Consider the following 20,975-nt stretch of genomic DNA (forward strand, 5'->3'; position numbering starts at 1 on the left):
GGCAAATCTTAAAAAATACACACGTTACTGCAGGAAGGCACAGAGATTCATGGCGGGAAGCAGGGGCCATGAGAGCTGAGCAGTGGGACTCCCCGAGCCTCTGTTTGCTCAGATCTGCAGTGAGAACAGCTCCTGCCCTCACAGGGGGGCGGGGCAGGGGGCAACCTAAGCTGCACGCAGGCTCAGAGCTCGAAGCAAGTAAGGTCACAGATGCAACTCAGCACAGAGGAGGGGCCTGAGCTGAATGCCAACTCCCCCCCGGCACAGACAGATGGCCGGCAAGGGCCCAGAGCAAAGGTCTGAACGCCAGCTCTGCCCCGACAAGCCCCACGACTCTGGGACACTGATGTCACCTCTCCGAGGCTCAGTTTCCTCATCTGCAGAATGGGACGTCATTCTGGCTACTGAGCACTCGCATGCCTGGTCGCTGCGCACCCACTCGCAGCGGGCACCCCTGCAGCATCTGACCAAAACCCTGCCCTCGAGAAGCATGCGCTCAGAAGGGACAGCAGGAAACAAGCTGAGCAGCAAGTGAGACGGGGCGTGGCAGGCAGTCAGGTCTCCACAGGACAGCCGGGGGGGGGGGGGGGGGGGGGGGGCGTGGTGATGGAAGGGTGGCGTACTGAGAACTGTACACCTGAAAGCTTGTAATCTTATTAACCATTATCACCCCCAATAAATCAATAACAACATTTTTAAAAAGAAAAATACAGGAGAGGGATGTAGGGAAGGGAGGCCATGGTGCTATCCAGGAGAGCCTCCCGGAGGGGGCAACATCTGGGCAAGACCTGAGAGTGGTGAGGCGGGGGCTGTGCCGAAATCTGGGGAGGAGTGTTCCAGGCAAAGAGGCAGCAAGTGCCAAGGCCCTGGGGGAGGCCCCGCAAGGGGCGGGGCAGGCAGTCCAAGGGGGAGGGGAGAGGGATGGGGGCCAGGGCTAGACTGTGCAGGGCCTGGTGGACCACGGGGAGGAGGGTGGCTGTGTTCTGAGTGAGGAGCCCTGGGTGGGTCCTGAGCCCAGGGCTGTCCCGAGACGACAGCACCCACAGCGCACGCAGTGCACCCGGAGCTGAAGTGGCCGCTCGGGTGGCCTGCAGGAGCCTCGCTCTGACGCTTTATTTGTTGGGCCCTGGCCCTCTCCAAGCCTCAGTCCTACGGAGATCCAGACCCAGGGAAGGGGAGAGGGGTCCCCAAGACCTGCTCTGAGGCCCTGAGAAAGGGCTCCCCTCCTCTCTGGCCACACAATGGACCTGCATCCAGTGCTACAGAGCAGAAGGCCGATTAAGGGGCTGGACCAGGGACCCCTGGTCTCCACAGCCTCACGCTGCCCTGCAGCCTCCATCTCAGCATCCAGGCAGGGGCCTGAGCGGGGGCGCATCGGCTGGGGCAGGTGTAGGAAGCGGGGCAGGGACAGCAGGCGACGGCCTGGCCGCAGCAATCACCGGCCCCTCTGGCCTCCGTGTCCAGGGGAAAGCTGGGATGGAGGGCAGATTCCCAAGGCCCTGGCGTCACCAAGGCTCCCCCTCCTTCACCAAGCCCCCTTTCCACTGAGACCCCTGCCCAGAGGCCACAGAGGGGCGCACAGTCCTGCTCTCCCATCCTGGGTGCTCTCAGCAGCCTCCCAGCAGGTCCTCAATCCCACCCTGCAGACGATGAACTAAGGCCCAAGAGGAGAAGTGGCTCAGCCAGTCACACCGCAGGCCTCCCTCACCTCAGCCGTTTGCCCTGAAGTCTCCTCCCAAACACCGAGGCCCGGGGGGGCAGGGCGGTCTCTGTGTGCCCAGCACCATGTATGAAGCAGACCCTGCCGGGCCATGGGCATCAGAATGCCAACCCGCCACGCACATGCCAGCACAGCAAGGCCTCACGAGGTCCCTGTGGCCAGAGAAAGCAGCCCCGACCCTGACCCCCCAACACGTCCTGAGCACCTGCTGCATGCCAGGCCTTCACGGGGCCCCGGGCCCGCAGCACCTGGGCAGCCAGGAAGGCGAGCAGACACCAGGGCCTGTGTGGGCCCAGCCCCAGGCGAGGGGTGGCAGGAAGAGATGCCACGCTGTTCTGGTGGCACACAGAGGCACCTGCGGGGTATCTGGGCAGGAGGAAGCATACAGCTCTGTCCCTGGCAGAGCGCCAGTCCCTCCCAGCGCTTCAAACCTCCTGTCTGTGCCACGGAGAGAATGCCACCCTCTGCACCAGCAGACCATTTGGAAATTAAATGAGAGTGCAGCGCCCTCAGCCAGTGGACAGAGCCCCGGGACAGGAAGCCGGGCACGGAGCAGGCGGTGGAGGCTTCTGCTCAACCCCTGACCTGCTGTGTGGCTTTCAGCGAACACCCCGCCCGCTCCGGGTCCTCTTCCGCCCAGCACAGCACAGCTCACTGGGCGGCCCTCCGCCAGGCACTCGCTGCGCAACCGGAAGCCCCATGGGGGTCTGACATGACAGCCGGGATGGGGGCAGCGTCCTGGGCACAGGCTGACAAACGGGCTCTAGCCCCTGCCCCAAGAGAAGGGCCATTCCCTCGGGCTGGGGAGGAGGCTCTGCTGTCCCCTCGCCGGGAGAAGGACAAAGAAGCTGTCAGGGGCCCGGAGTTCATGTCCGCCAGGTCTATGACAACACCCAACCCGAAGAGTGCCATGGTGGACACTCAGTGATGCACCAGGGCCCCTGCTGCCCAGCACCCGGAGCCCCCTCTTGTCCCTCAGGGGTCAGCACGCCCCTCCCCCTCTGCACCTGCTGTCCCTCAGAAGCTTGTAACACTGATGGGAGTCCTTCCAAGGTGTCCCTCCTGGAGCTGCCAACCTCTGCTGAGAAATCTCTCAGGACTCAAAATAGGGGTGGGGAGTAAGGGGTGTGGGGGGATCTTCTACTCTAAGCCACCCTGGCAGCACCCAGGGCTGGGGCCCCTACCTGACCCTCGGGGCCACATGGCACAGTCCGGGGCTGGAGCAGCCTGGCCCAGGTGAGGCTGAGCTGGGGCAGGGGGCAGCCCGGAGCCAGGCTTCCTTTGGCACCGGGGGGTGGGGTAGGGCCGGCCAGAGGCTGCAGGTCTCAGACCCAGGGTGTGCCCCGGCCTCTGGGGAGACAGACTGCCACTGGGTTTCAGGGTTTGGGTCTGGAGGGCAGGGTCCCAAGCGCTTTACCCCCGGGCTCCCACCAGAGGAGAAACGGCCACAGACAGCACAGGCTCCAGGCGAGCCTGCCCTCGGGGAGGGCCAGGTGGCCCTGGTCCCGAGAGTCCGGCTGTTGAGAGGCAGAGGCACCTCCTGGGCCGAAGACCTCCTCCAGGGAAACATGGCTCTGTGGCCCGTCCCCTGCTCCCTGGCAGGTCTGAAGTATCACGTGCCCTGAGTACCTTCCAAACCGGAGGGACAGGAGCACTTGGCGGGGAGTCTGGCCTGAAACCCAGGGGTCCGGGGCTGCGGGGCATCCTCCCCGTGGGCGAGGCCCATCGAAAAGCAAGAAGCTTTGGCTGGATCGTCGGCTCGCTCGCCAGCAGAGAACACCATTTCCAGAATGTTTCCACTCCATCAGCACGGAGAGTGAGAAGGAGAAGCGACTCCAGGACCGCAGATCTTGGGTCGGGGGAGGGGGACGCATTTTCAGGGCCGCTCATGGACTGCGACCCCATCCGCGCCCCCCCCCCGCCCCATCCCGGGGTCCGGGGAAGGTCAGGCAACACACGCAAGTGCCTCCCGAGCCCCTGGTGCACGTCTGCCAGGGGACCGAGAGCGCCTCAAAGTTTCCCGGCGCTCCCCGGAATGGAGGTGAGCAGGGAGCAAAGTTCCCGGTGGCGTAGCAGCCCGAGCCATGGCAGGAGCAGGCAAGCCTGCAGTCGGCATGGCCTCCGATGGCTCCGCAAACTCTCCCATCCCCTTCCCTGTGGCCCCACCGCCTCGCGCTCACCCCGAGCCCGAGAGGGCCTGCGCGGAGCGGACGCCAGGCCCCCGGGGGCCGCGCGCCGGTGGCCTCGCACTTACCTCGGCGAGTGTCCGGGGCGCGGCGCGCTCCGCGTCCTCCGAGCTCCGCGCGGCCGTCCCCAGCCCCGGCCGCCGCCGCCCCGGCCGCATCGCCGCCGCCGCCGCTCAGGGCAGCGCCCAGGGGCGCTCCAGGCCGAGGGGCGCGTCGGCTCCGAGCGCCGATCGCTCGGGGTCAGCCGTGGGTCGGGGGCGCGCGCCTCCACGGCGCCCCGGGGCGCAAGGCGCTCGCTCCGGCCGGCGCGGCTGGAGTCCGTCCCTCCGTTCGGCTGCGAGAACTGGCGACGCGCTTCCTCCCCCGCCCTCTGTTATCTGATCCCAGGCCGGCCGGGCGCGCTCCCCACGCCCCGCGCCCCGCCCTGCGCTACCTGAGGGCTCCCGGCCCCCAGCCCCTCGACCCTGGCGACCGAGCTGAGGGAGACCGCCGCAGCGGGGAGGCAGGGGAGGGCGGTGAGCGGGATGGAGGGCGAGAAAGAGGCGGGAGGCGGAGGCACGGCGCGCACCCAGCTCCGTGTCCTGCGGCCACCGGAGCACAGCTCTGCAACTCCTCCAACTCTCCCCCGGGAGCACCCTCCCAGCGCGCCCCACCGCCGCCCGCCCCCCTCGGGAGGAGCGGGGGCTGGCCCGGCCAGCGCGTCCCCAGCCTCGGGAGGTCCCCCGCCCCATCAACCACTTGCGCACTGGAGCGCGCGTGCGCGCGCGCGCGCGCGCGCGCGCACACACAGAGGCATGTCCTCCAGGGACAAGCACAAACAGGTGCACAGAGAGCGCACACACAGTCCAGGGAATCTTGCATGCAGCCCATACACAAGTTCACCCACACATGCAAAATGCATGCCCTGACATGTATGAGGTTGCAAGTGCACAGGGACATACACACTCATACATGTACATTCAGGGTAGTATGTGCACTTATACACCCAGATCCCGGCTTGTACACCTCTCAGAATTCTCCCTTGCATACCAGGCGTGTGCTCACACATACACCTCCCCTCTTTAACAGCCTCTCCGCTCCCATCCTGCCTTTCCCGCTGTGCTCCCCTCAGTTCTCCCTTTTTGCAGACCTGACCCCGCTGTGACCCGCTTCTCCTGCCACCTCTGCCTCTGGAGGCTGGGCTTTTCCCAGCCTGTCCCCAGGGACCCTGCCCTCCCAGCCTCCTGGGCCCATTGTCTGGGCCTCTGATCTCAGCCGCCTGCAGGGCCCAGGACTTCCCTCCTGGCAGACGACCTGACCGCTGGGCCTGGGCCTGGGCCTGGGGAGACCCCATTGTATCACCAGTCTGACCCCTGGCTCCACCTTGGAGCCCCAGCATTGGGCCAAAGAGGTGGGTCTGTGCCCAGAGCACAAGCCTGAAATGAATCCCAGGCCCTCGGCCTCCAGCTGCCCCTCGATTGGAATGTAATTATGTATCTGAGCTGCGGGAGGCTGGCTGCAGAGCGGAGGGGTGGGGGTGGGGCGGAGGGGGGAGCAGGATGCCTCCCGGCCAACGCCTAGGTTGCTGGGCGCTCAGACAGACCAGTGCAGGCCTACATGCCCGGCTCCTGCCCAGGCTCCGGGCCCCAGGAAGCTGGTAGCTGCCACCTGGCCTAGGCCACCCAGAGAGTTCCCAACCTCAGGCTGTGCTGGGTTGAATCCCACCACCTCTGCTGACCAGCTGAGGAAGCAGGTCAGGTCGGCTCTCCAGGCCACGCTTTCCCAGGATCAGGTGGGGAGTGAGGTTTCCCGCCTCCTGGGCCTGCAGTGAGGGCCCGCGAGTGCCTCCCCCAGGCACCCAGCACGGCACCCGCTGCCGAAGAGCTCGGCCTGGGCCTGGCTGGGCCCCTTGCTGCCACTGCAGCCTCAGCAGTCACTGGCCCTTATACAGGAAGGGTGGGCGCGTACCTGCAGAGCTGCTGAGGGTGAGTGGGGCTCAGAGCCGGGTCTGTCCCTGCCAGGATGGCTGTCCAGGCTGCAACGGGGAGAGGGACACCCCAGGAGGTTCCAGCCACCCCCCACCCCCTCACCCCCTCCCCCTGCCCTGACTGGCACAGCTGTCCTGGCTTCCTCCTCCCCTCGGAGACCAACCTCCCAGGGGGCCAAAGGCTCTCAGGAAACTTCTCCTTTTCCCTGGAAATGACCCAGGAGGGAAGTGACTCAGCTCCCCACTGTCCCCTCCTGTTTCCCAGAACAGGGAGGCTCAGGTCATCACAGAAAGAATGGCTCCCACCCACCCCCCCGGGGGGCTCGTCGTGCGCCCCAGGGGAGCCAGCGCATCCCCTCAGCGGGCGGTGGTCTCAGCTGGAAAGGACAGAAGCCTCTGGGCACCTCTGTCTCTAGGTTCTAACAGCTCCCAGGACAGGGGTGAGCCCAGGGCACTCTCCACCCTAAACCCACCTGCAGCAGCTCCCAGCCTGCCGCTCACCAGGGAGCCAGGGAAGGCAAGCAGCGCTCCCCGGCCTCCGAGACGCCCCAGGGCCGCTCTCCTGCCAGTCACAGACCACACCAAGCGTCCTGCCCAGGTCCCTGAGCAGAGACTGTCCTGGCAGAGGCCAGCCCTTCAGGCTCCACATCCCACCCTCCTGGCCCACCTCTGGCGCCAGAATTCAGTTCTCAACCCCCATCACATCACATAAGCAGCTGCTAAGGGCCCAGGTGCATGGCCCTTCGCTGGGCCCCATGGGTGCCAGCCTCCCTCCAGGGAGCGCGTCCATGTTCCAGATGCAGAGACTGAGGCACAGAGGGCAGGATGTGTGCCGGGGTCTCTCTAAACAGCCCCCATGCCTGCCCCCTGGCTTCCTGTCTGTGAACAAAGGGGCTCACAACCCACCCACCCACCCCCCCCCCCACACCCCCGCCAGGGCAAGGTGCACAGCCACTGCTCCCTCTGGTGTTGAAGGGATGCCCCCAAGCAAGGCCAGGTGTGCGGGACCCAGACAAGTCCCTTGCTGAGGCCCTGAGAAGCCAATGACAGGGAAGGGAGTTGTTGTCCCACACACAGTAGGAGTTCTAGCAACAAACACCTGTCCAGCCGGCCGGCGTGGCTCAGTGGTTGAGTGTCAACCTGTAAACCAGGAAGTCACGGTTCGCTTCCCGGTCAGGGCACATGCCTGGGCTGAGGCTAGATCCCTGGTGGGATGCTTCTATCTCTCTCTCCCTCTCCCTTACTCTCTGAAATCAATAAAAATATATTTTAAAAACAAAACATACCTTGCAAACCCCTCTGATTCTGCCCAGTGCCCAGCTTCCCCTTAATCTGAAATTCTCTCTCTTCCCCTGGGCCTGGCACATAGTGGCCATTTCAGAGACCCTTGCTGCCACGGTGCCCTCGAGCGCAGGCAGGAAGGCCCACGGGGACCGCGCCTTCTGCTGAAGACATCGAGGCCCAGGCAGGGAAGGTGGCTCCCAAGGCCACCAAGCCACCCGGGCATGGGAGCAGCCTGCTGCTGGGCTGGCTGGGCTGAGAGAGCAGCAGGCTGTCTGCTGGCTTCTGTAATATTTATGTCTTAATATGACGATGCCAGTGCATTTGTTTCAGTCATAAATTAATCATGGGCTGAGATGTGAAGACCAGACGGTCCCTCGCTGGTGTCTGTCTGGTACCACGGCAGCTCCTCGGAGCGCTCGAGGGCACCTCCTCCCAGGAGCCCATTGGGTTTCTCACCCCCCCCCCGCCCCCGCCCCCTCTCCAGGATTTCAGCCCAGCCCCAGCCCCAGAGTCAGGAGACCCTTGAAACGTACAATGGGCTATGCGTGCCCAGCTCACTCTCGCAGGACAGCTGTGAGAGCCAAAGTCCCCAGGCCCGGCCCTACGCCCCTCAACTGGCCCAGTCCCTCAGCCTGCCTGTTCCAGATGCACTGTCCAGTCATTCAGCCCTCGATGCCACCAGCTCAATTCTGTCACTAGACTTTATCCCCAAACTGCTCTTCCTTCCGGGACGGCCCACCAGGGCCTCCCCGTCCCGTCCCACTCCTTCCCACACCAGCCACTCTCCGAGGCGCCTCATTTCCTGTGGGTCTCCAGCGAGGCATGTCCGTCTGTACAGACAGGGACAGGTCTGTCCGGAGTGTTCACAGCCCAGGCTCAGCACACAGGCACAAAGGGACACGGGATGAGAGACACCAGGGCCACAGGGCAGCTCCTGGCAGAAGCCTGGCTCCTCCCCGCTCCCCCCGAAAGTGTCCAGGGCCTGGGCTCACCCTCCTTTCACCTCCACCCACAGGCCGCTCATGAGAGCCACACCCGGCTGCTCAGGACCTGCCTTTCCCGGGTGCACAGCCCGTGGCCAGGAATCAGGGGGCGCAGGATTACGTCCCACGGGGCCAGGGGAAAGGAGGCCCAGTGCGCAGAGCCCAGGCCCAGTCCCTTCCCTCAACGCCATGTTCCCTACGACAACAGCCGTGGCTGTGACAATGGCAGGATGTGTGCATTTGCCTGTGCCAGGCTCCGTGGGCGCATCAGGGAGGATGACGGGGCAATCGCTCCGGTTGAAGGTATAGAAACGCCACCCCAGTGGGTAAGTGAAGAAATGAGACCTGGACGGGTCTGAGCTCGCAGTGAGAGGGGTGCCTGGGAGGATGGCCGCCCACCCTTGCCAGGCACTACGAAGGAGTCAAGAAAGTGACTGTCTGGCTCCCTCGAGGCCACACTCCCCTGCCTGTCCCCGGGCACCCGCAGGCCCAGGCCGACCCTGGGGCATTGATTTGAGGGGAGTAGACATGAGGCATGGCTGCGGCCTGGGAAACAGGACACTGGGCCCCTCCCGCTCAGCAGGAAGCAGCATTGATTAGCTCCGCTGGAGCCGCCACCTGACTGTTTCCCTCAGGAGCAGGCTCTGCCCTCCCCCACTGCCTCCCCTCCTCCCTGCCTCCTGGGGAGCTTCAGCCGGCAGCGGTGGGCCCAGGAACCAGGAGGGCAGCCCCGGGTAACCTGGCCTCTCCTGGGTGCGAGGAGGGCACTGTCCTGGCTGCACAACCTCACAGGCACCTGGTCCATGTCCTCCAGGATTTCGGCCCTTCTTTGGGAGCTATGCTCCCTGGGGACTCACCGCCTGGATCTAATCTATCCTACACCTGGTGTCTGGGGACAGGGACCATTCCCAGGGCCCGGGGGTAGTCAAGTGGCCCTGACCTGCCTGTGATTGGTTGAGATATGGGCATGTGATTGAAGCCAAGCAATGAGGACTGGCCCCAGACTGGCCGAATCAGCTGGAAAAGAAGGAGCTCTATCTTGCAGGGGCTGCTGGGGACCCCTTGGCTGCTACATGGGCTGAGCCCCCCTAAAATAAGACCCACCCCATGAGCGGAAAAGCTGAGAGAAGCAGGAGTCCAGACAGGCTCCTGGGGGCCTTCTGACCGCGCCCTGGACCTTTGAGTTTTGCGGCCTAAATCACCCTTTTCTAACTGGAGGCTTTTGAGATGGGTTCTGCCCTCTCCAGGTCCCCGAGAGGCTGCTGGGGGAGTGGTAGGTGTAACACGACCAGCAAGGACTCAAAAATGTCCTCAAGCCTCTCAACCCTCTCCCTCCTGCCTGCCGGGTGCGTGAGGGCTGCCTGGCAGACCTGGAGGACAAACAGGGTCTCCCCTTCCTTCCGTCTCACTGTCTCCCTCCCTGCACAGGGACAGAGCTTCCAGGAAGGCGGGCAAGGCCTGCTGGTCCCAGGATGACAAGAATAAAGGGCAACAAAGGGAGGGAGGGAGGGAGGGAGTCACTCCAGCCTCTCACAGTTAGAAATAGCTTCCCTCCAGGAGGCCTGCTGCTGAAATAACGCAGCCTCCACCTGCCACCCCGTGGGCACTGCCTGCCTCCTCCCTCCCGTCAGAGGTCCCCAGGAGGGCCCTCACTCTCGGGGTGAGGACTCTGCCCCCAACACCTGCCCCATGACCAGCCCCTCACCCTTCCTTCCTCACAAGGAGGCAGGCTGAAGCTGGGCCTCAGTGAGCTCGTCTCTGCAGTGGGCCTGACTCTGGCACAGGAGGTGGGCCCGAGGCCTGCCCGTGGGGCGGGGACGGACCAGGACACACGGCTGCCCCGCCCTCCCCAAAAGGACTGCAGAGGCAGACAGGGCCTAATGCGTGGCCCTGTTTATGCGGAGAAAAACTGCCGATCTATTTGCATGAGCAAAGGAAGCCTGAGAAAGTTTGGGAGTGAAACTGTCAGAGGTGTGTCCTCCTGAGAGGGGACCCCTCCTTGCTTCGCTTTTGTGTGCAGCCCACACCTTACTGCTCCCCGAGTGCTTGGGGCCCCGCTGCTGGCCTGGCCTCGCCAGCCAGGGACCCTGCAGCCGCTCAGGCCTCCAGCCTGGCTGTGGGCCGTGAGGAGTGAGAGGCGTTTGGGCGCGTGTGACCCACGGGCACATCCGACAGCATCTGGGCTCTGAAGTCCGTACAGAAAGAACTTTACGTGACTTTATGTTTTATTTTTTAATTTTATTTTTTAATATATCTTTATTGATCTCAGAGAGGAAGGGAGAGGGAGAAGGAGAGGGAGAGAGAGAGAGAAACATCAATGATGAGAGAGAATCATTGATCGGCTGCCTCCTGCACGCCTCCCACTGGGGATCGAGCCCGCAACCTGGGCATGTGCCCTTGACCAGAATCAAACCCAGGACCCTTCAGTTCGCAGGCTCTATCCACTGAGCCACACCAACCAGGGCACTTTATGTTTTAAAGTCGGGTTGTGGTGTCCGTGCGAGGAAGCCCAACGGCTCTCTGGTTCCGCAGGTCATTCCAGGAGTCGTGGCCGATGCTCCTCTCCACAGGGACTCCCCGGCCGGGCGCTCAGGGCCAGCCCTGGGAGAGGCGAGTGGCTTTCTGGGTCCTTGCTCTCTGCCTCCAAGCCTTGGCCTCAGAAGCTGAAACAGGCACCTGCTCTCCACCCCAGTGCCAGCACCTGGGGGCTCTCGCCCACCCCAGTGCCAGTGCCCAGGAAGGGTCTGGGGTAATCACTGTCCAGTGGGTGGGTGGGTGATGTAGGTCTCCTGAGGGATATGGGGAGGGCCCAGGGCAGCCCCAGACCCATTGTGGGGGCTCAGGAAAGGGGCCCCCCTTGCAGCCTCACCGATGCTTTCCTTCCCAGGCTGGGCCACACCCTCCTCCAGGCACCCACCGCCTCCTGGGCTGCCTTAGCACAGCTCGCCCCGTCACCCACCCCCTCTAACTCCGACTTTCCTCAAGCAGAGGGCTGTCTCTGCTCTCCCTCCTCAAGCCCATCCCAGCACTGGCGCCACCTGACTCAGCGCCACCTCCAGCCAGGTCACTCCCTGCCTCGAACCCAACCCTGACGTGTCAATCACAGCCTGGAGCAGCCAGCCAAGCTCAAAGAACACCACTCTCTATCCCAGGAGCTCCGTGTCTAGGAGTGTATCCCACCAGCTGCTTGCACCCCGGCAGCAGGATGTACGTCCCAAGTGTCTCCCTTCAGAGTAGCAACAGCTGCAAAGCCTGCCACACGCCAGAGGGTGAGGATGGAGAGTCAGTGTCCACGGGCCTGGCCAGCCCGAGGCCCCAAGAGGCTCTGGCCTGGAGACAGAGGCCCATGGCTGGGAGACCCCGGCTCGGGGGGCCGCACAGGTCCTACTGCCCAACAATTCTTGTACGAGGTGCCACCCTGGGTCATGTGCCACTTCTACAGAATGATGGACGCCCTGGAGCCGCCCTGATGGGGCGAGATCAGACCGCGCTCCTGTGGCCCCAGATCAACTGAAACGCCCGTGTGACCAACCTTATGCACATCCTTACGCACTTGCAGCTGCTCCGTGTGAGGGACATCGAACCAGCCTGGCACCCTCCCGTCCCCCTCCCACCCTCCAGCACCACAGCCCCGAGGACCCGCTCCGTCTCTGCACCCTCTGAGGCCAAGGCCGCCAGCAGCCCCCCCAGGAGTTGCAATCGTCAGCGTCCCCCCACCTCCTCCCAGCTTTTCCAGGCTCCCAGAACCATTCTGGGCCTGAGTGCTGGCCTGTCCGAAGCCCTGCTGCCCTCGGCCACCGCCACCATCTCTAGAATCCTCCTCCACCAAGCAGAGCCCAGAGAACCCAGGCTCCTTCCTGCCCGGGACCCCCTCTCTATTCTGCCGGCCCTCCATGAGGCTCCCAGCGCACCACAGCTTCTCGGAGGAGCTGAAGGTCAGGAGGGCGGCTTCGGACGTGTGCACGGGCATCCTGAGGAGCACGGGGAACGCCATGGAGACGATGGATGAGGAGGCAGACCTGGGGTGGCCACTGTGGGGCAGAACTTCCTGGCCGCGTGGAGCAGCAGTCAGTCTTGTCATCAAACATCGTGGACTTTGCCGGCTGCTGTGCTCAGAGCGGCGACCACTGCCTTGTCTGCGGCTTCCTGCCTGGCGGCTCCCTGGAAGGCCCTCCACTTCCAGGCCCAGGCCTGGTCCCCTCTCCGGGGCCAGCGCTGGGCACCCTTCTGAGCACAGCCCGGCGAGTCAGTTTTACCTCAGGACGGCCCCAACCTCGCCCACGGAGATGTCCGGAGCTCCAGCGTCCTTCTGGATGACAGGCTGATGCCCAAACTGGGAGACTTTGGCCTGGCCCGTCTCGGCCATTTGCAGTGGCCAGCCCTGGTCAGAGCAGCACCGTGGCCCGGACTCGACCTGAGCGGCACCTGGCCTGCCTGCCCGGGGAACACGTCACGACCGGAGGCTGGCGGTGGACACCGATACCTTCAGCTTCGGCAGGTGGTTCTGGAAACCCTGGCTGGCCACAGGGCTCTGAGGACGCATGGCGCGAAGGCCAACTACCTGAAAGACCTGGTGACAGAGGACGCAGAGGATGGTGGGTGCCCCGAAAAGCACCCAGACCGCACACCAAGCGGGTCTGGCCTCAGAGCCTGGGCCGCCCCAGTCGCCTCCCAGATCTGCACGAAGCACCTGGGCCCCAGGCCCGGGCCCTGTCCCCTGAGCTAGGCCTGGCCCTGGGCCAGCTGGTCCTCTGCTGCCTGCACCACCGGGCTGAGGAGACCCCATGACCCAGGTGGACGAGAGGCTGGAGGAGCCTCAGGCCGCGGTGGCAGGGCCGCCCCTGGAGGCAGAGGCTTCTGGCCGCAAGCCCCTGCTCCACAGGAAAACTCCTGCATGTCCACCAGCAACGCCAGTCCCTGGCAGCCCCTGGCAGTGCCCTCAGAAGCCTCGGCCCCGGCAACGGAGCAGCCCCAGAAAGGCCCCACACAGCCCCTGGAGAGTGACAAGAGTGTGTCTGGCATGTCTGCCACCCTCCATTCCTGGCACCTGTGGACTGCCCCCAGGCCCAGCCCTGCCAGACAGCCCTGCAAGGGGGCTATCACATGGGCCCCTGCACCCCCCGGGCAGGCTGGCTGTACTCAAGGGGGTGCCACCGGAGAGTTATGGGGGAGCGGCCCAGAGCCCCAGCCCACAGCCGTGGAAGGATCACACCTGGGCTGTTGTGCGTCATCGCGGCCACCACAGATGGTCATCGACTCAGCCTGACAGAAGACAGTGCAGAAGCTGGCCTTGTACAGCTCCCTTCCAGACTTGGGCCTGGACCACCGAAACAGGCGGGGCCTGGAGACAGTGATGACTTTCAGAGCTGATCTCTTCACCCGGGCAGACCCCCAAACCCAGATGTCCTAGTCCTCATGGTGGGACGTCCTCAGAGCACACGCACCCTCAGCAGCCTGTGGGTGGTAGGGGTGGCCCAGCCTCACAAGGCAGAGCAGGTGGTGGCCCCCGTGCTGCAGGGGTGTGGGCACAGGCCGCGCTCAGAGCCACCGGGCCGGCTGCCGGAAGCCGTCCGTAGGGCAGGACATCTCAAAGGCCTGCCTTCAGCCCAGCACTTGCGGGAGAGGAAAGCCTCGGTCACGGGAGGGGTGTGTGGGGGAGGAATGCATGTCTGAAGGCTGCTGGCTGCCCGGCCAGAGGAGCGTGGGTGGGACCCGTAGGGAGGCAGCGGGGAGCTGGCGCCCCTGAGGGCGGGGCAAGGCATGTGCAGCCCGGCCCACAGCGCGGCCGTAGCCCTTCCCTTCGTCCTTGGCCAAAGCCCTGCGGGAAGGCGGCCACTCTGTGCAATGGTGCAGGGGAGGCCCGGGGCCCTCCCAGCTGCTTGCGACGTGGAAAAGTGAGGTGTGGTTGCCCGTTGGTTCTGTCCACCAGCTAGAAGTGAGGGCTCTGAGATACCCCAGAGAGTCCAGCCGCGCCCCACATCAGGCCAGTGTCTGTGGGCTTCTCCCAGGAGCTGGGAGCCAGCCTAACGTGTCTGCTCGCGACCCAGGCCACCCCTGGGTGCTACAGACAGGCTCCCAACCAAGTCACCTCCAGAGGCTGAGGGCTCAGCACCAGGCCCAGGCAGTGGTGTCACAAAGGGGCCACTTCCCGAGGTTGGCCTAGGCCGGGGCCTGTGTTACCCCGACGGTGAGAAGCCCCCAGGCGAGAAGTCGGGATCGAGGCAGAGGAAGAGGGGGAAACGGGACTTGCAGTTTTAGAAGCAGGTGAGGTCTCATGAAGCCCAGGGCTGTAGCGCAGGCCTACGGTGACTCTGTGTCCACAGTCGTGACGCGCTGCATGCCCCACAAAGCTAGGCGTTGGTGAAGTCCCAGTTGCACTAGAGCAATAAAATCTTATGTTTCATCCAAGAAAAAAACAAAAGAAAGTGAAGATAGAGATTCTGTGAGAACAGGGGGCTGGGCAGTCCGACTGCGGGGGAAGGCTTGTAGGGGCTCAGTAAATATTTGTTGAGTGAATCTAGCAGGGAACATTTTCTGAGACAGTGAAAACAACACAGGGCAGGAGAGAAAGTGCTGGGTGCCGTCAGGTTTATTCTGAAGCAAGATATGCACATACATGCACCCATGCATGTTTGGTAGAATGTTCTGGAAACATATACCAGAAACTGGCTGCCTGGATGACTGGGAGGTTAGGGAGCAGGAGGGAGGAGACCTGTTTCTGTGAGTCTTCTGCATCTTTATCCCATGTGTCCCCAACATGAACTAATGTTTAAAATAACTCAGAGATCAGGGAAGAGGGAGCCTGGGAGGTTGGTCCAGAGAGCCCGGCTGTCATGCCCGTCCTGACTCCCCCACTTTTCTCCTTTCCATGTCAGCTTCCTGCCTGCTCCCCCTCCCTGCAGAATTGCCCAGCCCATCTGTGACTGAGAAACACTCTACAGCAAGCATGTCAAACTAGTGGCCCACAACGAGTATTTTTGTGGCCCAGCCAATATAATGGTATGTCAGAAACATTTTAATAAAAATTTTGTAACTTAGTTTTTATAATATCCTGTTAGACATAATTATCAATAACGAACTACAACATTCTCTAATGACTGATTACTATAATTGTGTTGCATTCATTTTCTTTACACGCCTTACAACCAGGCACACCATTTCTCTCCATTAATACTAGCAGCAAATATTTAAGCAGCCGATGGCCACGTCATTTGTCTTGGATTAACTTGTTTGGTGCATGCAACAGAAAATATTTCACTTTCGGAGAACAAGAAAAATAGGTTTATTTGCATTATGCTTATTAATTTGTGCAGTTATTCAGTGTCTGGTAAGTTAATGTTCAAAAAAAATATTAATTTTTATTAAAATGTTCTATCCTATCTAATAAAGCAGGAATATGCAAATTGACCATCACACCATCACAAAGGTGGCGGCGCCCACAGCAGAGGTGGGATTTCCACAACACAAGATGGCTGCACCCACAGTGGAGACCAAGTTCCCGTAAGGAGCTTTAACGAGCAGTCAGCAGGGACCTGAGGCTGCTCCCCCCAACCCAGTGAGGTTTGACGGGGACCTCAAGCCGCGCCCCCCACCCGGCGGGGCTTGACGCGGGACCTCAGGCTGCTCCTCCCGCCCCGGCGGGGCTTGACGCGGGTGGGGCCGGCTGGGTCTGGTCTTGCATGATTTTGAGGTGGGGACTTGACTCTGTGTCCTGTGATGGGCCCCAGACTCTGACAGGAGGAAGATTTTCATATACATTTTACTAATTTTCTTTCATCTCTGACACTTCTATTATAGAGAAATCTGGGCAAATAGCAATATTAAAATATTTCCTCTACTTAATCCCCTTTTAATGTGCATGAATTTCATGCACCAGGCCACTAGTTATTTTATGTTAATGATTACTCACTTATTTCCGCCCTTTGTATTCAGCATGTTTCTATCGAAATAAACCTACGTTTCTATGAAAATTGAAGCTTTTGTTTGTTTGCAGCCACACACACTTAAACTTTGTTTATTTGGCCCATGCTAGCCTTTGAGTTTGACACACTTGCTCTACAGTGACCCAAATCTCCCAGAAGCCCCTGAGGGACACCTCGCTCTGAGCCAGGACCAGGCAGACTTGCTGGCAGGAGGGCATGCATGGCTCTTTCAGCAGGGCCACAGGGTCCCCCCGCCATGCCTTTGCCTGCCCTGTTCCCTCAGCCGAGTGCCCTGCTTGTATCTCTGCCTAGTTACATCCTCAGCACAGCTTTGGTGCTGGCCTGTGTTAAGAATTTGGTGGTAGAGTTGGAGTAAACTCTCTCCCAGTGTGGCCCACCCACAGCACAGGGGCAATCAGTATCCACGCCATTAAAATCCATAGCCTGCCGGGGAGAGGGCATGATGGATACAGAATCAATTGTATTAACAGTAAATCCCCAGGGCGAGCCCAGACCCCTGTGAACAGAGAGGACTCAGCGGTGACCCTTCAAATGAGCCAAACACCTATTAAACACCACTGTGTGCCAGGCATTCTAGTGGAGGGTGGGTATCAGCACAGGATCTGGGATCAGAAAGACTTGGGTTCAAATCTCGGCACCAGCACTTGTGAGCTGTGTGACCTGGGGCAGGTTACTTCATCTCTCCGAGTCTCAGCTCATTCTTCTGCCCAACGGGGACCACACTCAAGTCCTCCTTGCATAGCTGCGGTGAGCTCACACAAGGGGAAAACTCACCCAGCGTCGGGCGCGAGGCCAGGCCTCCCTAACGATCAGAGGTCATCGACTGTCATTTTTAGTCACCAGACATGGTGTTATTCATGTCACTTATTTGTAAAAAACAAAACAAAACAAAAACTTTATTGTCAAGAGTATACAGATGTTCCTCTCTTTTCCCCCATTGCCCTACTCCACCCGGTTCCCTCCCCACCCCGGTCCTTCACCACTCTATGCACATATGAAAGTAAGGTCTTTGGTTAATCTCTTCCCTGCCCCCTCCCACCTTCCCTCTGACATAACTCAGTCTATTCCACATTTCCATGCCTCTGATTCTATTTTATTCATCAGTTTATTTTGTTCATTAGATTCCTTGTTCATTTATTCATTTATTTTGATTTTTAAATTCAATTGTTGATAGATATGTATTTATTGTCATCATATGTTTATCTCTTCTTCTTCTCCTTCTTCTTCATATTCTTCCTCTTCTTAAAGAAGACCCTTCAACACTTCATGTAATACTGGTTTGGTGGTGATGAACTCCTTAAGCTTTTTCTTGTCTGTGAAGCTCTATCTGATCTTCAATCTAAATGATAGCTTTGCTGGGAAGAGTAAACTTGGTTGTAGGTCCTTGCTGTTCATCACTTTGAATATTTCTTGCCACTCCCTTCTGGCCTGCAAAGTTTCTGTTGAGAAATCAGCTGACAGTCGTATGGGTACTCCCTTGTAGGTAACTGACTTTTTTTCTCTTGCTGCTTTTAAGATTCTCTCTTTGTCTTTTGCTCTTGGCATTTTAATTATGATGTGTCTTGGTGTGGGCCTCTTTGGGTTCATCTTGTTTGGGACTCTCTGCACTTCCTGGACTTGTAAGTCTATTTCTTTCACCAGGTAGGGAAAGTTTTCTATCATTATTTCTTCAAATAGGTTTTCAATATCTTGCTCTCTCTCTTCTCTTTCTGGCATGCCCACAATGTGAATGTTGGTATGCTTGAAGTTGTCCAAGACCCTCCTTACACTATCTTCATATTTATAACCATTGTTTTGAACTCTGTATCTAGCAGTTGCTTGCTTCTATTTCATTTAGTTCTTTTTCTGGAGATTTCTTCTGTTCTTTCATTTGTGACATGTTTCTTTGTCTCCGTATTTTGGCTTCTTCCCTGTATTTGTTTCTATGTATTAGGTAGAACTGCCATGTCTCCCAGAATTGGTAGAGTGGCCTTGTGTAGTAGGCGTTCTGTAGGGCCCAGTGGCTGGGCACTCTAGGTACACCTCTATATGGGCTGTGTGTACTGTCCTGTCGTAGTTGAGCTTGATTGCTATTGGCATCACTGGGAGGAAATGACATCCAAGCCAGTTGGCTGTGAGGACCAACTGTGAATACAGTGGAAGAGCTCCTATGCAGGAGACACTTCTATGGAGCAGGACTTGCTTCTGTGAGGCTTTGGCGCTCACCAAGTCTGCCCCTTGAGTGTGTCGATCGTGGATGTAGTAGAGTTGTAATCTGGCGTGGCCTGAAGCTGTCCTCTGGGTGCACTGGCTCTGGGGCCTCCCAGGTGGTGCAAAGTCAGCCACTGCCTGGGGCCACCCAGCACAAGTTACTGAGTGGTAGGCAGATGGTTGCTATTAGTGTTGGGCTTGGAGGTGCCCAGGAGAGACCAAGCTGTGAACCAGGGCAGGCTTATGCTAGTGCTGGGTCTGGGGCCATTTATTGTGAGGTATGGGACATGTTGAGTCCAGCTGCTGCTTGTCTGAGAGAGTTAAGGAAAGTCTGAAGCCTGAGCCAGGACAGGCCACTAATATGGAAAAGCCGCTGGAACAGCTTGGGTGGGGCTGCAGGTTGGACTGGGTCTCAGGGAATCTCCAGTGCCGTTGATGGCCCCTGCCAGCTGGCTCTGCGAAGGAGGAGGTCTCTGCACAGGAACCAGGACCTCTGCCAGCGCCCCTGTCAGTCTCGATGTGCTTTCTCCTTTAATTCTCACATTGTAGGACTTCCAGCCAGCCAGTTTGGTTCTTCCTCCGTTCATCTCATCAGTGTCACTTCTTTCCCTTTCCTCGGCCGGGGAGTACAGAGCAGGAAAATGCTGGGATGAGGGGAGGACAGTATCACTACTTCTCACTGACCTCTGGCTGGAATTCAGTGCTGCCTTCAATGTGAATCAGGGCAGTGAGCCTGTGTCTCAGCAGGGCCTACGCCTGCATCATCCAGGGAAGGGACAGGGGTTCAGACCCCCCTCCCTGGATGGGGGTGGGGGCTTTGCAGGCCTCCACAAATGCCATTTGCATTAATTTCTGCCCTAAAATTATGGTTGAGATTGACCGGCTGTTCAACCAGATCGTCAGTGCGCCTATGAAGAGGCAGCTAGCTGGCCCATGACCACGCGCTTCCTCGCTGCTATGGCAGCTGGGCCCTTGGAGTCTTTGGCTGCTTGATGACTAGAAGACCAGGACTCCGAGGAGGGATTGGAGGGACAGGACGGCCTGAGGGAAGGCGCCACCATGGCGCTGGGCCCACTAACCTCCAGTCCCTCCTGCAAAGACCTCACAACCCCAGGCCTGGCCTGTGTCCACAGTGCCTTCTCACTCTGAGCCCTGCATGTCCGTTGGCACCAGCTCCAGGATGTCTGTGACCCTTACGAGGGGTCAGACCAAGATGGGGGTGTCTGAGCCCCGGCCAGGGGCCAGACAGGGTGTCGTGCTTGGGGGTGCTCTGGCCCCCTCAGGCCCTGGGGAAGCCTCATGCTATCACCCCTGGAGCCTTGATTGCCAGGTCTGCAAAAAGAGCCCTCACACCGGCTGCATGTCTCAGTCCTTCCCAGCGTCCTGGCCAGTCTCCTGCCGCCTCTGGTCCCCTGGCACTGGCTCTCAGGAGATGAGGACGGAGCAGTGACAGGAAGAGCAGGAGGAGGAGAGGGGGCAGGACTGCCCTCAATCAAGGGCTCTTAAGTGGGGGAGGTGGTCACATGGAAAAAGTAGCCCCTCCTTGAACCCCCAAAGCCGGTAGCCTGGCTGAGCACTGGGTCCCAACCCGCTGCTTCTCGAGGGGAGGGCAAAGCCCTCTGAATGCACCAGCTCATCCCCAGGACCAGTGCACAGAACTCCCAGGCGCCTCTCCACTCAGATCTTCATTCTCCAGGGAGAGCGTTTCGCCATTTTACAGATGAGGGAAACCGAGTCACGGAGCCATGAAGGAGCTGCCCTCAGAGCCGTGCTCCTCTCACTGCTCCCTTCCCAGAGGAGTGGCCTCAGGGTTCCGCTCCCCAGCGCTCTGGTGCCTGAAGGACGAGCACTGCAGGAGCACTGTGGGAACAGGAGCAGAGGGAGCAGCAGGCAACAGCCTGGGGTGGGAATGGGGCGGGGGGTGGGGAGGGGTGTCTAGTAGAACCAGGGTTTCTTAGAACCCAAAGTGCAGCCTGTCTGCTTTATTGCAGAAGAAAGAACAACCTTGATAAAGATCAGAGCAGAGCAGCTCAAAGCCAAACCCGGCGCCCTGTGAGGGAGCAAGCCTGCGTCCTAGAGGCTTGCGAGCAGCCCAGCCCCACCTGCTCTGAGCGGCAGGCTGGGCGTGGGGCGGGGCACCTGGTCATGTGTCCCCTGTGTGTGCGGATGGAGGGGTGCAGGGAGCAGACCTGTCCAGGCACAGCTGCAAGGTCAGCGCTGGAGCCAGGGCCATCGTCCCGGGATCCCTCCTGGCCTGCAGCCGAGCCGGGGCCTAGGCGCACAAGGGGTGCAGCAAGGGAGGCATGATGGGGAATCCGGGGCTGTCAGCACAGCTCGCAGGCCAGGCCAGCGCCGACCCTGTGCCCCTCTCCCAGGGAGGTCCCACCCCTCCAACACCCCCACACCCCCCCATACCCCATCTCCCCACCCCTCCCCCTGTCAGCCCCACTGGTCTCGGGGATTTGAGTCTGGGTAAGCCCTCCCCCAGCCTCATTTGGGGAGGGCGGTGGGAGCTTGAGAGAGGATGTTTATCATTTTGTTTTTGAAACAATTTCCATTACGCCCGGCTGTGCGTGTGCATCCTAGGGTTTCCGCCACGGGACACTGGGACAAGAAACTCTCCAAATGAAAGATGCAGTTCCAGGGGACATTGCAGCGACAGCGGGTGCTGCTCCCCGGCACAGCCCTCCTTCCCTGCGCAGT

The 20,975-nt window shown here is 60.4% G+C and overlaps 1 protein-coding gene and 1 pseudogene across 4 annotated transcripts in view; one reads left to right on the forward strand and one right to left on the reverse strand.

Moving 5' to 3' along the window:
• The window catches only part of KCNJ12 (potassium inwardly rectifying channel subfamily J member 12), a 43,131-nt gene extending 38,625 nt beyond the window's left edge, over positions 1 to 4,506 (reverse strand). For 3 of the 4 annotated variants that reach the window (XM_059668317.1, XM_059668313.1, XM_059668314.1), the window contains exon 1: positions 3,975 to 4,506. The gene's annotated coding sequence lies outside the window, so the exon portion shown is untranslated. Of the gene's footprint in view, positions 1 to 3,349; positions 3,570 to 3,974 lie in introns of all 4 variants that reach the window. The other variant, XM_059668316.1, reaches the window with a different exon arrangement.
• Positions 4,507 to 11,414: 6,908 nt separating this feature from the next.
• Positions 11,415 to 13,585, forward strand: LOC132217831 (interleukin-1 receptor-associated kinase 1-like; annotated as a pseudogene).
• The last annotated feature ends 7,390 nt before the right edge of the window (positions 13,586 to 20,975 follow it).

The sequence above is a fragment of the Myotis daubentonii genome, chromosome 16, assembly GCF_963259705.1.
Source record: "Myotis daubentonii chromosome 16, mMyoDau2.1, whole genome shotgun sequence".
Classification (NCBI taxonomy): Eukaryota; Metazoa; Chordata; class Mammalia; order Chiroptera; family Vespertilionidae; genus Myotis; species Myotis daubentonii.